The sequence below is a fragment of the Squalius cephalus genome (assembly GCF_949319135.1).
Source record: "Squalius cephalus genome assembly, chromosome: 15".
NCBI classification, from domain to species: domain Eukaryota; kingdom Metazoa; phylum Chordata; class Actinopteri; order Cypriniformes; family Leuciscidae; genus Squalius; species Squalius cephalus.
The window spans coordinates 11,093,652-11,113,040 of NC_137136.1; positions in this window are offsets into that span (position 1 = coordinate 11,093,652).

Genomic DNA, 19,389 nt, shown 5'->3' on the forward strand with positions numbered 1-19,389 from the left:
GCAACTTTTATATTGTGACACTAGTTTACTTTTAAGCATGCAGGCGATCTGAGGATAATCTGCAGCACTTCAAATTTTCACTTTAACGAAAACAGTAAATCATTGTGGCTTCAAAAGAGGTTGTCCAGTTGTGATAAAAGCCTCTAGGGTGCCGCTGCTATTGTTTTTTTTTTTATAGCAGTGTTGCTACAGTTGAGCACAACACATTAAAGCCTATTCAGGGCTCAAGCAAACAAGCCTATTCGGGAAGAAAAAATGACTGTCAATAGCAAGACACTTCAGATTCAGAACCATTAAACTGAGGGTTGCACTTTATTTTACTGTATGTGCACTTATGTACTTACAGCGTTATTACCTAAGAAAGTACTGGGTAATAAAAGGCAACTACATGGGTTAAGGTTAGGTTTAAGGGTATGTTCAGGGTTAGTACCTAGTTATTACAGAGTTCTTGTAATCACTATAATAAGTACATATATGTACATGTGGAACAAGACTGTAAAATAAAGTGCTACCAAAATGAGTATCCAAGGTGAACACCATTCATAATGCAATTGTTAGTGAATGTGATCTGATTTTTGTTGAAGTGTTTATAATAAATTATCTGTGTGAAATTTGAGTGTTATTTTGAGCTAAAAGTTCTCTAAATTTCTATTTGTTCGTAGTATTAACTTCTTCTTGCGTGATTCCCTGCTCAAGATGAAGTTGCAATGCTTTGTTTTTTAAAGTGATTTTATTTTATTTATTTATGAATTTGTTTGTTCGGGTTAATTAACCAATTTTAAAACGTTCAGTGATTTATTGAACTGATGTCCTACATTGTACATTGGCTTTTATGTAGAAATATGTATATATATATATATATATATATATATTGTGTGTGTATATATATATATATGGTTCCATATATATATTTGTGTACAAACACACACTCGCCAACCACTTTATTAGGTACGCTTGTTAACGCCAACATCTGATCAGCCAATCATATGGCCGCAACAAAATTCATTTAGGCATCTAGACATGGTCAAGACGATCTACTAAACATCAGAATGGGGAAGAAAGGTGATTTAAGTGACTTTGAACATGGCGTGGTTGTTGGTGCCAGACGGGCTGGCCTGAGTGTTTCAGAAACAGCTGATCTACTGGTATTTTCACACACACACACACACACACACACACTCTCTAGGGTTTGCAGAGAATGGTCCGAAAAAGAGAAAACTGGATGTGAGCGGCATTTCTGTGGGCGAAAATGCCTTGTTGTTGCCAGAGGTCAGAGGAGAATGGCCAGACTGGTTCCAGCTGATAGAAAGGCAACAGTAACTCAAATAACAACTCGTTACAATCGAGGTCTGCAGAAGAGCATCTCTGAATGTACAACACATCGAACCTTGAAGCAGATTGGCTACGGCAGCAGAAGACCACACCAGTGTCACTCCTGTCAACTAAGAACAGGAAACTGAGGCTACAATTCGCACAGGATCACCAAAATTGGACAATAGAATATTGGGAAAACGTTGCCTGGTCTGATGAGTCTCGAATCCTGCTGCAATGATGTTTGGGTCAGAATGTGTCATAAACAACATGAAAGCATGGATCCATCCTGCCCTGAATTAACGGTTCATGCTGCTTCTGGTGGTTTGGCCCCTTACCAAATGAGCATATAGTTTAAACACCACAGCCTATTGTTGATGACCATGTTCATCTCTTTATAACCAGAGTGTACCCATCTGATGGTTACTTCCAGTAGGATAACACAGCTTATCACAAAGCTCAAATCATCTCAAACTGGTGTCTTGAACATGACAATGAGTTCACTATACTCAAATGGCCTCGACAGTCACCAGATTTCAATCCAATACAGCAACTTTGGGATGTGGTGGAACGGGAGATTCACAGCAATCTGCAGCAACTGCATAATTGTATCATGTCAATATGGACCAAAATCTCAGAGGAATGTTTGCAGCACATTGTTGAATCTATGCCATGAATAATTAAGGAAGTTCTGAAGGAAGAAGGGGATCCAAACCGGTACTAACAAAGTGTACCTTTTAAAATGGTCAGTAAAAGTGTTTGTAGTATATACAGTAAATATATATATATATATGTATATATGTATATATATGTATATAGATAGATAGATAGATAGATAGATAGATAGATAGATAGATAGATAGATAGATATAGTAACATGTTCTACTTGGTGAAATCACATTAACCATTTATATGTAGAACACAGTCTTGTATAGCGTGTAGGAAATGGCATTATCACCCGGATGTAGGTCGCTAACACAGAGGTTACAGGTTCCCAGTAAGGCATGAGCCAGTAATGGACCCTGGAGAGTTTCTAGATCATAATCCAGTCATGTTACAAGTGTGCCCTTGACCGAAGTGCTTAACCCCAGGTTACTCCAGCAGGGCTGTTCCTGTAATTAGTGTGCTGTCAGTTTGAATGAAGAGCATTAACTAACTACTCATGTATACCCCACTTTAAGGTCACATTACAAGAACTTTTGTGTGTTGAAATAGCATTCAGTTTTATTTTTACAAGGTAAAATAAGTGGTCACAGTTCACTGAAAAATAACTTTTGGATTAGTTTAGTTAAAGAAAGGCACGACAAGTCATTATCCTTGAAAAAGTCATATCCATTATTCTCATTATCCTTAAACACACACACACACACACACGCACAGAAAGTGAGAGCCAAACATGAACGTTGTATTTTCCATTTTAATAACACAAGCCTCATAATACTGCATAATAATAAAGAATCATAATGTCTCTAATTAATGTTTCTGGACTGGTTCTCATTTGGATTCAGGCCATTTACGCTGCGATCCAACTGCAGCAGCTTTTTAATCATCATTTTGGATCCAGCTTTAAGTTCCTGACTCGACGTAAAGCAGCGTACGCTTACGATCATTCACAACTTTCAACTGTAGATTAACTAAGATTGATACAGGTTCCTGCGGTGCCCTAGTGCAGGCAGTGTACGTGCTTATCATATGACTGAAAAGGAAAGGATGGGTTCACTGCACTGTGTTGTTAAACAAGACAGTGACCCAACACCCTACACTGCTCTCCAAAGCACTTCTCGTTAATCGTTTCCTGTCATTGTGTGTTAGAGGGAAGGGAGTGGAAGCGATCTGTTTTCATTTGAAAAAACAGTTTGTTAGTCTCTGACAACCTCACAGGGTGTTCGTCTCTTTTCTTAGTGTGCTTTTGTTCGGCAGAAGGTTGTGCAGGTCCAACTCGTACAGTTTTGGGAACGGTAGTAAATGATTGGAGTGCAAGAAGAACACACTTTCTACGGGTTATTTTCATGCTAAAAAAATCACTTGGTTGGGTGTATTGCTGTGTGCACTTTAGGTGCCAATTAACCGAATGGTTAGGACAGGAAATCCTGAGACTGTAAAGTAATTGTGATAGTCATAGAAACAGTCTGTGAGGGAATATTGATCGGCTCTATTGATTGTGAGACCTGAAATCAGTAGAAGCAATTTGCCAAGACAGGGAAATGGAGAAATGCATAGTGTGTCCTCGATTGCCATTAGGAACCATAGCGGATATTTCTTATTCACGATTAAGGACAAAGATGCGAAAGCGTTTTGACATGAAGTAACTCTCCTAACTGTAGCTCAAAAGGTCAAACCTTTTATTTTGTTATGCTGTGAGAAATTTATGAATAGTTTACTGAACACACACACCTTCTCTGTATCCTTCACTTCGGATTTAGAAACAGTTTGGCATGGACATGTTCAGCTTTTCTATTTTCATTTTCTTTTCTTTTCAACTTTCATTTTGTTTAAATGGATATGTAATTGTGATCACAATATAGATCACACAATACTCTTAGACCGACTACAAAACTACACTGGTGTTCAGGGACAGGCATTAAGCTGGTTCAGATCATACTTATCAGACCGTTACCATTTTGTCTGCGTAAATGGGGAAAAATCGAAGATAACGTCAGTAAACTACGGTGTACCGCAAGGATCTGTGTTAGGCCCTCTGCTATTCTCAATATATATGCTGCCACTTGGAAATATTATAAGAAAACATGGAATTAATTTCCACTGTTATGCTGATGACACTCAATTATATATTTCATCACGACCGGATGAAAACGCTAAATTATCTAAATTAACAGAGTGTGTTAAAGATATAAAATATTGGATGACATGTAATTTTCTGCTATTAAATTCAGATAAAACGGAGGTATTACTTATTAGTCCAAAAAACTGCCCACAAAACCTCTTACAATACAACTTTAATTTAGAAGGGTGTCCTGTTACTTTATCCACTACAGTAAAAGACCTGGGTGTTATATTAGACCGCAACTTGTCTTTTGAAAATCATATTTCATATGTTACAAGAACAGCCTTTTTCCACCTTAGAAACATTGCTAAGCTACGTAACATGCTATCAGTTTCTGATGCAGAAAAGTTAGTTCATGCATTCATGACCTCGAGACTAGATTACTGTAATGCTTTATTAGCTGGTTGTCCTGCATCCTCAATAAACAAGCTACAGTTAGTCCAAAATGCCGCCGCTAGAGTTCTTACTAGATCAAGAAAATACGATCATATAACACTGATTCTGTCGTCTCTACATTGGTTACCTATAAAGTTCCGTATCAATTACAAAGTATTGCTACTGACTTATAAAGCCCTAAACGGCTTAGCTCCCGTGTATTTAACGGAACTTCTATCGACCTACAATCCATCGCGCTCTTTAAGATCACTAAATTCGAGGCTTCTGGTCATTCCTAGGATATCTAAGTCCACTAAAGGAGGGAGAGCGTTTTCACATTTAGCTCCTAAACTCTGGAATGGCCTTCCTGATATTGTTCGAGGCTCAGACTCGCTGTCCCAGTTTAAAACTAGATTAAAGACGCATCTCTTCAGCCAGGCATTCACATAATACTTACATTTTATACTACAGTTGAATCAGATTGAATGCATTAATATTGCGAACAGCAGCTACGCTAATTATTTCCCATATGCTTTTCTGTTGTTATCTCGGGACGCTAGTCCCGAGGTAAATACAGATCGTCAGCTCCAGTTTGTATCCAGCCTCTCATGGAAACTACAGATTCTCCAACACCCGTGCAGAGACGACTCGGCGCCTGTGAAGAGACGACTCGACGCTGGCGATGTTTATGCCCTAAATCAATACATGATTAACTAACTGTATTTCTCAATGTACATTTCTGAAATGCACTTTCTGTAAAGCTGCTTTGAAACAATATGTATTGTGAAAAGCGCTATACAAATAAATTTGAATTGAATTGAATTGAATATGTTGTTCTACCAGATTTACTCATTAAATGGGCAGATTCATTTCATACATGAAAAAGAGACGTTTTGCTATTTGAAAAGTAAAAAAAAAGGGTGTAGCATTCGAAACGTACAATTACTGAAACTAATCCTGTGTTTCTCAAAATGTTCAGGCCAAGTACAATTTTGTCACCATAAACATTTATTTTCTAGCATTGGACAAATATAATTATCTTTGCTTAAAGGGATAGTTCACCCAAAACTGAAAATTCTGTCATTTACTCACCCCCATGTGGTCAATGTAAAAGAGCTCATCTTGGAATGTAAAAGAAGATATTTTGAAAAATCTGTCCATACAATGTAAGTCAACTAGCACATGATGCTGAATCTTTTTTTTTTTTTTTGAAGTGGCTTGCGCCTTGCTCTGTTTAAGCTACAGAAATGTATTAAATGAAATTGTGATGAATTTGTCTATAATTTAGTCTTTTTTGATCAACAATGCATTGCAATTTCACCTAATACATCTTGTGAGTGTTGAACATGGTGCTAGCAAAACCAAGGTCATGGGTTCGATGTCTAGGGAATGCATGAACTTAAATGTGTACCTTGAATACAATGTAGCGTCAGTCGCTAACACGCCTCTTGAGGCAAGGGGAGTGAGGTTTACACGCAAAGCTTACTGGACTACGTCAAGAACATGAGTTTGGTTCTCAAGAAATGCATGAACTGATAAAGAAAATGTACTTTGAATGTAAGTCACTTTAGATAAAAGCATTTGCCAAAAGCATAAATGTACATGTGCCTTTAAACCAGGGGTGCCCAATCCTGTTCCTGGAGACCTGCAGTGTTCTGATCCAACCCTGATCCAACACACCTGTCTGTAATTATCAAGTGCTCTTAAAGATTTTAATTAGCTGCTTTAGTTGTTTATCAGGGTTGGAGCTGAACTTTGCTGGAAGGTAGATCTCTAGGAACAGGACTGGGCACTCCTGTTATAAACGTTCTTGAAAGCTTGAAAAACCTGGAGTGGAGTTGGAGTGGAGTATTCTCTGGTCAGGCACTTACCCTCATCATTTCTATTAGTCATTATACAGCCTCTGACCAGGAAAAAAAAAAAACAGCCAGCAGAAAGGGGGACTTTGTGGGGGGCTGTTTCCTCAAAGTATCCCCTTACTCTCAAACAAAAGGCTTGTTCAGTCTGCTGCGTGTCTGAATGTGGAAGACCCTGAGACTGGGACAAGAGACAAACCAGTGAGGATTGGTTGGGAGAGTGAATCACTTGCATATTCCTAGTTAAAGAAAATTAAAATATGATGTGATTTTTCTAAATAAAACATGCAATACATTTGCTTATAAAACATTTGATTGATTTTTAATTGATTTTTAAATGTTTTTATTTGACGAAAATGAGCCACTCTGTGATCTTTGTGATGCTATGTATCATGCACAATTATAAGAAAACCTTAGATAATGTATTTTCACTTGGTAGTACAAATCTATTTGAACAAATCTAGGTCAAAATACGGCCTGATAGATGAAAATAAACGAAGCAGCGACAAACACAAACCCATTATTCACAGCTCTCCTTAGTCAGTCCTGGCCTTTGTCTACGAAACCCAGCCAACAGTTTTGGCAAGTGTGTAATCATTCTTCTGTCTGCATAATTCAAACGTGGCGCACATAAATTATGCACACAGTGGAGTGATTAGCATCTAGATTTAGCATCGAGAAAAATAAACACTGAACAGTTTTAATTTGCGAGAGACTCTCAAAGGTAATGTATTTCATTGGTCCGTAGAGCATTCACGTGAAGAGCAATATCAGCAGAACTAGATTTTAGGTGCAATCTTTTAGATATAAAACTGGTGTTTAAAAAGTAGACAGACGTAATGGTTTGTGCTTAAAGGAGATCTATTAGAGGGCAGGGGTGATGATATTGAGATATAATGACATAGTTGAGAAGTGCTGTGTTGGGTAAACACAGGAAGGGCCTCATTGAGGAAAGAAAGAAAGAGACAAGGAGGGGTGAGAGAAGAAAATAAAGCTGGGAGGAGGAGTGTGCCAGCAAGCTGGTGCTGGTGTGCCTCAATAAAATGCAGGGGGTTCATGCAGGACACAAGCCAGGGCTGACTGCCTATTGTATCAGCGAGACAGTCCCCAGAGAGATGCCTTACACAAAACATCCAGTCCCATCCCAGAATGAAGAATGTGGCATCCGATGACTGCTGAACAGCAGCAGACATCAAAAGCTGAGGATACGCCACTGGTCGCATCAATGAGGATATCCAAATAAATAATTAGTCTATACACTAACGCACATTGACGTCATCAGCAAAACAACTACCATCACAAGCAGAAACATTATCTTTGGTTAGACATTTTGGTGATCTGAATCAGGGGTTTTCAAACTTTTTTTTAATTCCAAGGACATCCAAATATAACATTCTCCTTGTGAGGGAACTGCTTCCTAAAATATGAAGTCAGCTGTATTTAATAGATACTCATTTATAGTACTGCCATGATATTATAAAAACATGTTGTTTCCTAAATTAAGTATTTGTCATTTCTTTGTGATTGCATTAAAGGCAAAACAAATCATTAAAAGATTTTCTGGAAGATATTTTATATGAAATTTATAGCTTACTTTTTTTCTTTCTTTCTTTCTTACATTGTACATTGTGTTTTTAGTTTTTGTTAAATATGTTATATATATATATATATATATATATATATATATATATATATATATATATATATATATATATATTGATTTATTTATTAGTTTGTTTGTATTTTAAGGTAAACTAAGCAACAATTAAAAAAAATGTTGCCTTGTCACCTAGCTAAAATAAAATAATTTTATGTTTTTTAATATTTTATTTTAGTTTAAAGTTTATTTTGTTTCATCTAACGGAATGTTTTTTTTAAATGGTTTTAGTTTTGGTTAACGATAGATAGATAGATAGATAGATAGATAGATAGACAGATAGATAAAAAACCTGGGCCATTTCAGAGGCACCTACCACAGCCACTGTTACTGGTCAGCCACAGATTCACCGCTCTCATGATAAGATTTCAGGGTTCCTGCGGTGAGCGTGGTTCTGTGTACTCAGGTGACTGGGGGTAATTACTACTGGGATCTGTCCTTAAGGCACACACTGTAAACGACAAGTAGGCCTAATCACTGCAGGATAACGGGAAGACACAGGAAATAGCATATCTAAAAGGGAGGATGAAAGAAACGAGAGTGCAGCATGGAGAGAAAGCCAAAAAAGAAAAAAAAAAGGCAGTGCGACCCCCTTTAAGTTCATAAATGTGCAGCAGCAGCTGCTACTTCTGAATGTGATGCTTGAGTATTAGTTGTCTCCAGATTGAACGTCCACGTCTTCTACTTCCTCTGGGACGTCGGAGCAGAAGTGTGGCCTCTCTGTGTGCCCGCATTGTCAGTTGCACGCATGCAACGATGCAGTCTCGGTGAGGCAGGTCTGAATGAGGTTCTTTGAGCTCATCCATTGTAGGAGACAGCTGGCCCCCCTGTTACTTCTTCCCTCACTGGGGGGCAAAGGGCACTCGGCACCAGGGGATTGTGTTTCCCGTCTCATTCATCTCCATTGAGAGAGAACGGCTCCCTCTCTCTGCTTCTCTCTCTGTCTGGGTCCCTCAGAATGACACATTGTTGTTGAGCAGATGACGAGGGTTTGCGCCACAGGCTCAGGAATGTATGGCATGACTAAAGACTTTTTCATATTTGGGGCTGAACATCAGTGAGGCCTATTCACACCATGCCCGAATTTCGATATGGAAACCCCCAAAAGATTATCAAATGAAACAATGAATCTCTATGAACAGTGAACATTTGTACTGAGATGAATTGCTTTTTATTTATTCTGAGTTATTTTTATTTATTTATTTATTTTATGTTGAACTTTTCATTCAGGTATGCTTCTGAGAGTGATCCCATAGGGAAATTGTATTGCTCAGAGGTTATTCTTTTTGTAGTTCAGGATATTTCATTTTAGTTCATTTTAAAATATATATATACTACTGTTCAAAAGTTGTTTTTTCAAAAATATCATAGCAAATATCATTTTTCTATTTTTAAAATATTTTAGAATATTATCTGTTCCTGTGATGGCAAAGTTGATTTTTAAGCATCATTACTCCAGTCTTCAGTGTCACATGATCTCTCAGAAATCATTCTAATATGAATAGACAGTTTAAAAGAGCAGTGTTTATTTGAAATGGAAATCGTTTTTAACATTATAAATGTCTTATTGACCCCAAATTTTTGAACAGTAGGTACTGTGTCAAGCTGTTTCTAAGAGTAAAAATACTGAGAAATATGGTCACATATGTAAGAATTGAAGATATGATTTTCACGTTCATAGTTTAATCTCAATTTAATCTTATTTCTGTCCATGAGGAACAATTTAGATATTGACATTTATTTGTTTCTATTGGACATAAATTCAACATTATAGTCAGAGTGAATAGCTGTGGCTTCTTGAAATGGTTTGAAATCATCTTATAACTTAATTTAGTGTTTGGTCAGACTTGGCGAAAATATATTTTATTAATGTATCTTATTTGAGCCTTTCATGAGACTTACACAAGCTTTTAAATCACACAATAAATATTTCCAAATTCATCAGAATAAGACATTGTTGAATGCCTAATATCTGCCATCTTGTATCTTGTATCTAGTGTCCTCACACCCTGGGGCTATAAACAAACTGATATTATATCCTCCATTACCAGAGGAGCTGAGCTATCACAGTGCAAGTCAGTTTGGTCGGAAGCTGTGTGGCAAAAAAAAAAAGTGGAAAGGAACCGAGTGACCAAACTGGGGTATTTGAGCTATTTTAAGTCATCCGTGTCTGTCTCTCTTAGATCAGGCTCCAAATATAGCTCCCCATCAAGCACTCAAAACAAGGCTCCTGCTCCTGGGCTCAAATCCACTTATATAATGTCGTCCTTATTCAAGAGCAGCTCAATCTCACCATCTGGGGCCGATCTCAGATGCCACCCTCCCTCTTTGTTTCGGAGGAGCTTCATTCTGTTTGGGCCCCTGCATTTATTTACGTGCTGCTGCCAGTACAAGGTCATTTGTCTGTGACACATGTTTTGAAAAATGACAGTGTAGGAGGTTGTTTGCTTCCATTTGGATGCGAAGAGCAAATTTAGGAAAAACAAACTGGGTGCAACCCAGAGGCCGCCCTCTGTATCCTGTCATTTTTTGAGTACAATGGAACCAGGGGAAGTTGGAGAAGCTTCCAAAGCTTTTTAGAGCTGTGTTGTGTCGCTGGGCTCTGAGACTCCATCTAAGATTAAATTCTCATTACCAGGGACAATGTCCTCTGTGTGAAGTCGCTGGTCAGAGGGATGTTGATAGGGAACTATCCATTCCGTCTGTTTTTCATCAACTTCACCAGCACTCAAACACCTGCACCATTGGCCAAGTGTACAGAAGTGTGTTTTTTGTTTTTGTTTTTATAAATATTGTTTGGAGCTTTGTAAACAACACCAGAATAACCCGAAGAATCAGAAACTGGCTAATTAAATTTGAATATATATTTTGAAATCTTAAATAAAAATATACAAAACCAAAATATATTGCTAGTAATAATTAAAAATATATTTACATTAATATATTTTGAGAAGGATTAGCTACATACATTTCTTTTTTGAAGAGCCATTTTTAAACTTACATTGTCCAAAATATATTTTATAATTTGGCGTTTCCTCAGATGCATTATTTGGAAATATATTTACATGCCCCTTGAAGTACATTTTGTAATATATTTTGGCATTTAAAGTAAAAAAAAAAAAAAAAAAAAAAAGGCTTATTGTTTAAGTTGAAAATATATTATTTAAGCTGCACTATTTGCAACATATTGCCACTTGTTTAGTTTTCAGTCTTAGTTTTCATCATCACCATTTGCCTAGGCTGTGTCTAAAATTGCCCCCTATTCCCTCATTTACTATTCCCTGCATTAGTCATATAGTTCACTTGAAGGAGTGAAATAAAATGAGTGAGTAAATTCGGACACTGAGTGCTGGAAATGCTGCTGCTTTTGTATAGTTTGTGCTTGATGTTTAATAATCATTTGAAACTTGGCAAACTGGCAGCTCCAGTAAAAAGATGAAAAGATTGACCTTGAACTCTGTTATGGAACCTAGTGTGTATAAACCTTAATTAAACCATTCATAAATCGATTAAAAAGGAATTTATACCTGTATGATATTACGCTGTACCCACATTGGATGGGTGATTCCATTACGTTGATGTTTTGTAGACTATCGCTCTTTGAGTTTATTAAAAGGTATATTTCTTGTTCATTCTGCATCATGCATCTCTCTGAGGTTTCAACTACAAACAACCTGTGACAGATACATTTGAAATATATTTTGGCCATGAAAAATTTATGTTTTGGTGTATGGGTATATTGTGCTCTAGCAACTGCTCAAATCTCTCTAGCATGTAGCAACCCCTTAGCAACCGCCCAGAACCCTCTAGCAACACCCTAGAAATCACCTAGAAAAACTTTGCATTATAGTGATAGATATAGATATCTAATTTGTTAAATTATATTATTATTTACATTACCCCTTTTCAGCGCTGCACTCGTTGTCTTTTGTCTTTGTTTTGAATTTCCACAGCATGAAGGCGAGATCTTACGGATTTATGAATAAACATTTGTTATGACATCATCCGCTTCAAACATTACAATGCAGATAACGTTCGTTAACACTACAGTAAGTAAATACACTTCACCAGAGAATTATTTTTCGACAGCGATCCCATTGAAGCAAAAACGGAAGTTCACCACCACTTTGCCTGTTTATGCCACATATTTTTCTTTCGGTCATATTGTTTGTATTGTTTGTACATGTCTATTGTTGAAGTGTTTTCTTCCGTCTGGAAGCTTGGCCTTGATACGTCCTTAAAAGCATCACAGCTGTGGTTGTTTATATGGAATTGGCATTTCTAGCCAACATAAAGAAAATGATGTTTGGGTCGACTTTGCAGTAGAACACTTAAACATTTTGTTTTTGACATGTAGTGTTTAAACCCCCTGTGCCACTGACAGACTCGAGAGCAGGTCTTTTGTTTGTTGCGTGTGCAGGTGCAGTGTGAAAACAGCCACGTTGGAGGAGTGGTTTGATATAGGAATATCTTTTGTCTGCTGGAGGTTTGTTGATTCTGTTCTTTTGGGTGGAGCATCAGGTCCACATTGTGACGCTGCAGTTTTGGGGAGCAGCTGGGCTCGGGGCAGGAAGATCCGTTAAACAGGCACCTTTTGTGGATCAGCTGTTTCTGTCAGTGCTTTGTCGATCTCCATTGACTCTCCCTCCTCCTTTAACCCAGACCAGAGAGCGGTTTTGACATGCTAATGACATGCCTGCAACGCACATCCCAGCTGGAGAGCTCTGCGCCTTAGAAGTGGAAAGTGGTGGAGAGAGAGAGAGAGAGAGAGAGAGGCACCAGGGTGAAGCGTGCCACAGTCAGGGATTATGGAAATGATCCTGTGTCTTTTTTTAGGCCCTCACACCAACTCTCTGTCAGGCTTGATACTGTACTTGAGCTGAGAGATTGGGTCAGCTTCAAAAGCTGTGAAGTATGTATTCAGATCAGAGTGTAATATGAGAAAGCCTTAGACAACAAAAAGCTTTATGTTTTTGTAAATCTTGTCTTCACAACAGGAAACTTGAATGAGATGCTATGGTCCTCTTTCTTGATGATTTTTGTTGCTTCATTGACAAGTTACCTTTTCCGGCATACAATATACAGACAGGGTTTAAAAGAAACCGTCATGGGTAGTTGACATAAAATGTTTAAGCAATGAAAGTAGAGTTTTTTGTTTTTTTGTTATTTTTTACAAAACTTTTTTATGCTGTACTTAAAGCTGCAGTCCGTAACTTTTTTGGATTAAAAATTATCCAAATTAAAATTTTGAGCAAGTTCATAACCAGCCAGTGTTCAAAACGATCTGCTTGCCGTAGCTCGATTCAAAACGGTAAGCTTGTAATAATGTTTTTAATTCCAGTGGTACTGGTGGATTTCCGCTGGAAATTCGAGCATGTCTTTGCATCATTGCGTCACATCTGTACACATAGAGGAGTCTCGGCTAGTAGGCTACGTTGCGTGTGAGGATGTTGGTGGTGGAGATTTATAGCCTTTTCTCACAGCACTTGATATAATTAAACTTTTCAATTTGATGGTGGAAGATGTAAAATTCTTAAGTCTTCAGACTTCGGAGTGGCTACAGAAAAAAAGAGACTGCAACCGGGCCCATGCGAAAACAAGGATAAATATCGGAAGGGCATTAAATGTAGTCACACAATTCTGATGTTGTTAACATTAACAATTTGAGAACAAAGTATAATTTGCACGGTTTGACGTGATATGATAAGCGATCGTTAAATTTAATCAGCACGATTTACTGCTGCTATGGTCAGAACAAAAGTGGATGTTACTTGTTCAGATTACATTTTCCGGTGAAAATTCTTATGTTGGTCATACTTCCAAATAGTAGAATCTGTGATTGCGAATGACAGTATCCACACCAACTGACCGCTGCACATTCTCCTCAAAACATTGGGTTCATTCGCGCTGTGCCGTGCCGAGGCACAACCCACGTAGAGTTGATAATTCCGCGAATAACTGCAATTGCAGATTTCGAACAGAGATGGCGACAAAGAGGAAAAACTACAGACTGCAGCTTTAATACTTAAACAAAAAAAGTAAGTAAATTATTTATTAAATAATATTAATTAATTAGTTAATTATATAATTACAATGATAATATTTATTGTTGTTAATTAATATTTCTTTTAAATATTTAAATAAATTTTTATTATTTTTAATTATTCTTACTGTCGTAAGTTATTATTACTATTATTGAATATTTAATATAAATAATTTAAAAGCTATTGTTAATTAGTTATTAATAACAAATATTCATGGTTTTATACTTTATTAATGTATTGTTATTACTATAAATTTTAACATTTCTATTAATTATTTCAATAAAAAGCATTTCATTTGTATTATTTATTAATTGTTAATAATTATTGTTTCTTTCAAAATGTATTAATTTATTATTATTAATATTAATATCATTATAATATCGTCACCATCATCATATATATCATTCTCATTAAATTTCTATTAATTAAATAATAAAGATATTTAATTTGTTTATTCATTATTAATAATATTACTGTTATTAATATAATTTATTATTGTATTGCTATTATTATTATTATAGTGTTTCAATTAATGAAATAAAACATTTGAAAAACAAAAACAAACAATTGTCAGCACTTAAATAAACTGCTATAAAGGTGATTAAAAATGATGACCAATATAGCATCCAAAATAAACTCTTTCCCATATATATATGCAATGTAAAATGTTGACTCGAAAAATATTAAGTTATTTGTCAGATACCCAATTATTAAAGAAGGTGAGAGCTGAATTGTTCACTTTTATTTGGTCAAATATGGGACTGTTATTGGCAAAGTGGTCATTCGCAAGAACACAGCAGGCGGATTGGCACCTAACTACACTGAATAAACGCTTCTGTCCAATGTGAATGCTACTAGCTTCCAAAAGGCATTTGTGCTTTGTGCAGTTGTATGATAAATGCATTCAATATGCATGGTAGGAGGATTTGAACACATCTTCACAGCGCATAAGATGTGTGCTTGTGCAGCTTTATATACATGAAGACAGAAAGTTGCATGAAGCGAAGTAGAATGTTTGCTGGTATTGTTGTTTTTTCCCCATGTAAATGAACAAGATCAAAAAAGTATGTTATTTGATTTGAATACCTTCATGTCATTTTTACACATTTCTCTGAGTACAGCCTGCCTGCACGTCGACTGGTTGCTGACGTCCTCACCCTTCCCATGGTTCTCCACAGCAATCTGTCAGTCCCGTGTGACGGTGACATCTGCGTATGGGCGACTGGAGGATTAACACTTGACAAAAGGGCAGCCTGCAAACCTCCACCACGACGTGCATGCTTGATCCTTTTTGTAGTTGGTTTGAAACACACAAGCTAACATCTCAGATGCATTTGCACAGTATGGGATTTGAAACTAAATGTATGTTTTTAGGCTTTTAACCTTTTGCTTGCATGGAATTGTCTGATGCAACTATAATCCATTCCTTCTGGTAACTACATCTGTGATGATAAAAAAAGCAACAGCAATACACATTGCTTCAAATAGGCCTTGGAAGCAATGAATTGTCTTCCAATACATATTGAGAGAGTTTAAAAAGCAGATTTGTGGCATCTCCATTGTCAGTTTTTTTGTGACAAAATCCCTCTATAATGCTAGATTTCTACTATGTATTTAAATCATGCAAAGGTGCAGTGTGCTTCAGAGATTTGTAGGTCGTTTTCCCTCGCTGTTTTGACTCCATGGGTGAGGACACAGTCTTTTGGACGGTACCTGGGCGACAGGTGGTGAATCAGCAGTGCTTCCCTCCTCATAACGTGTGTGTGTGTGTGTGTGTGTGTGTGTTAACAGCGAGGCAGATTAGAACACAAATTTAGCCCAGAATTTTTACATTTCTGATACATTTATGAAGGAAATGTGGTATATGGATCTTTATGGTTAATCAATATATGGAATTATTTTTCAGAGCAATAATTTTTATATTTCCCTTGTTGAAACGAATGGCAATCATGCAGCTCAAACGGTGCTTGCAACCCCAAAGGTTTAATTCCAAGGGAATGCATGTGCTATACCTTAAGTACTTTTTTTTTTTTAGCTTTACATCCTCATAATTTATACTTATGTAGTTTACTACTTTCTGAAAGTAAAAAAAAAAAAAAAGTAGTAAACTACATTAATTCATTTATTTATCCATCATGAAAACAATAAGTATATCAATTAGGGTGACAGCATATACATTAAATATATGCTGCAGTACGATTTCTTTAAAAGAAATGAATACTTTTATTCAGCAAATAACAATATAACAAAAACAGGGCAGAAAACACAGGGAACAGGGAAACCCAGGAAACAAGGCAGAAAGTCATAGAACCATTACACTAGTGATGGGTCATTCATGAATGATATGTTCATTGCGTCTGTCACGTAACAACTGAACGAAAGACTCGGAAGGTAAAGTAATTATTTATGTTCCCTGTAAATTATCTTTGGCTGCATTATAATGATTTCTTAAAGATTGCGTAGGTGGATGTGTTCAGGGAATTTGGCCATTAAAAGTACAACATTTAAAGCCTCTTAAATGAACGAATAATGACTCGAATAAAGATTCGTTCATTTTGATGAACGAGATCGAATGAGAGAGTCAGTAAAATTATCCGAACTTCCCATCATTACATGGTACCATAAAGAAAGAATGCTCAGAAATGCAGTGGTGACACAAACAAGACTTCACAAAGAAAGAGTGAAAACACAGGGCTTATATAGGCAGGGCTTTTACAAGCTAATGACACACAGCTGAACCTAATCACAACATAATGAGTCCAGGCAATGGATTATAGGTATTGAAGTTCATAATGAGATAACCCAAGGCTGCATTCGAAATCGAATACTTCCCTACTATATAGTAGGCGAAAAATAGTATGTTACAAAAGAAGTATATGTCCGAAAGAGTAGGCAAAAGTATGACCTACTTCTTCCAGCGAGATTCTGAAGTGTGCATACGATGGACACTTTACTATCCCATGAGGCCACGGGAGAGGATTCATGAATGGCAGTGAAGCGATGTAACTGACGCTGGTAGGTCACATGATAATTGTAACGGTCACCAGCTGGAGTGCCCTTGAGAGCCACCAGAGGGCACTCCACACCAGACTATTATCACTCCCTCACAAACTACATTTCCCATAACTCACTGCCCGGACTCATCATCACTGATTGCATTCACCTGTGTCTCATCAGCCTGTTAGTCTCAAGCCTATTTATACCATGTTCACTCATTCACTCACTGTCAAGTTTTGTATGTTGTTGCACTGCATTTCAGAGCAGTTTCCTTGGTTTCATGTTTCTTGGTTTTTGGCTTTTTTTTGCCTGTTCCGTGGATTACTCTTTTGCCTCTGACCCCTGCCTGTTTTGTTTGTTTGTTTGGACGGCCTACCTGTGTTTTGACCTATTACCTGTATATTGGATTACGTGTCTGGATTGCCCCTTAATTAAAGCTGCATTTGGATCTCAACCTTCGTGTCTCGGAGCAGTTCGTAACAATAATGACACCATGGTGAATGTAGTATGTCCAGATTACATTAATTCTACACACATTCATATTATATAGAACATACTTTTTTAGTGGTCGTGAAGTAATTGCTTATTCAAAATAAGCACTCAAGAGAGTATGCGTTTTCGGACGCAGCCCAGGAGTCCTCTGGTGGAGATTATGAGCTCTCCAGCTGGTGGATGTGACAATAAGAGACTTCAAAATCATTAAAGAAAATATTAACAACCCAAAATTTGATCTGCTCTGTATATATAGTTGTATGTATAAGTGATAATGACTGTCTGGCATTTTATTGCACAGCTACTCAGAAAAAGCTAAATTTGTGGACATGAAATATTAAGTTGAAATTATTTAGCATTTATTTGACCTATTATCCATCAGCTGCCGATATACATGCCGATATAACATTGCCGAGACTCTATTAACAAGACAGAGAGAGGTACAATGCGAAAATTTCAGTCATAAATGGTGTGGATCCGTATGCGCTAACGCTGTCTGTGTGTGTGTGTGTGAGAGTGAGTGAGAGAGAGAGAGAGGCGCGGGCGCGATCGAACAGTGGAAACAATGTTGTTTTTGTATGTTTTTAATACCTTGTCATTTTGTTCATACAGGACATCATTCAAACTGCAAAGTGTTAACTTATATTTGTGTACACTCGCAATAAAACACAAATTCTTGCGTGTTTTGAGGGAGTTTCTTTCCTGTTTATCCTCGCCAGCCATAACCTCCATCGTTGTTCTGACAAAAGCTTAGTTTTCTCACATTCATGAAGTCTAATGACGGGTATACTGTAAAATCCAAATTTAACTGAACCTCCGGCACGATTTGAACATCCATTGACCCAGCAGGAGATGACCATTTTCACTTTTTATCACGAAATTAAATCGTTTCAGCTTCTTCTTCTAATGTTCTGCCCACAACATGCCCACAGAAATGGCGCCGGGTCGGCAAATGCCCGTATGTTGTGACGTCATGTAGGAACTATGTATAGAAAACTTGTCTTTTATAATGAATAAAACAACTGGCCTAGCAAGACGAACATTGCTACAATATTAATACTGAAGTTCTCTGAGGTTTTGATTGAACGGTGGACATGGGTGAACAGTGCAATAACCCAGCACTGAATGAAGCCATTTACCAATCACAATGTATTTCAGAAAGTCATGTACTAATACTATTTGGGCTAGATAACTAAAGCGAACTAATAGTGCTATATGTGCCTTAAGCAACAAAACAAGTCTTAACACAATATAGGGAGTTTTTGTTACAAAATTGTGTAATGATTGAAATGTATTGTATTATGAAGTATCTTGTGAGTGCTTGTGAAATACTGTGGGTATCCTTAGACTGCCTTTGTCATGCTGTCTACTCTCCAGGAAGGGATTGTACTGTTTGTTCATATGTACATAACAAAATGATTAGATAAGAGACCGGGTGACAAAGAGTCTCTTGTCCACAAATTTAACATCTGACTTGTGAATGGTGTGTGTTCTAGGTTTGCCGGCGCAGGATCACATGCTAGATGTTTCACCAAAACTGGATTTCATACATGACATTCATTAGACCGAGAGCAATATTCAGTCATCGCAGTGTATACTAAACAGTGCTTCACCTTAAAACTGGTTTAAAGAACAGTATGCATCCTTGAAGATGCTTGACTTTGTTCCACAAGTCGAATCTCATTCGCTCAACGTGAACACACAGTAGATTTCAGAATATACACGTGCAGCCCTTTGTTTAAACAGCGATCCAGGATTTGCTTCTTGTAGCTGTTTATGCTAAATACATAAGCAGGGTGCACTTACACTAAGAAAAAAAACAAACAAAGTGTAGTGCATGTGTTTTCACTTAATTGCACAATCCTTTAATTT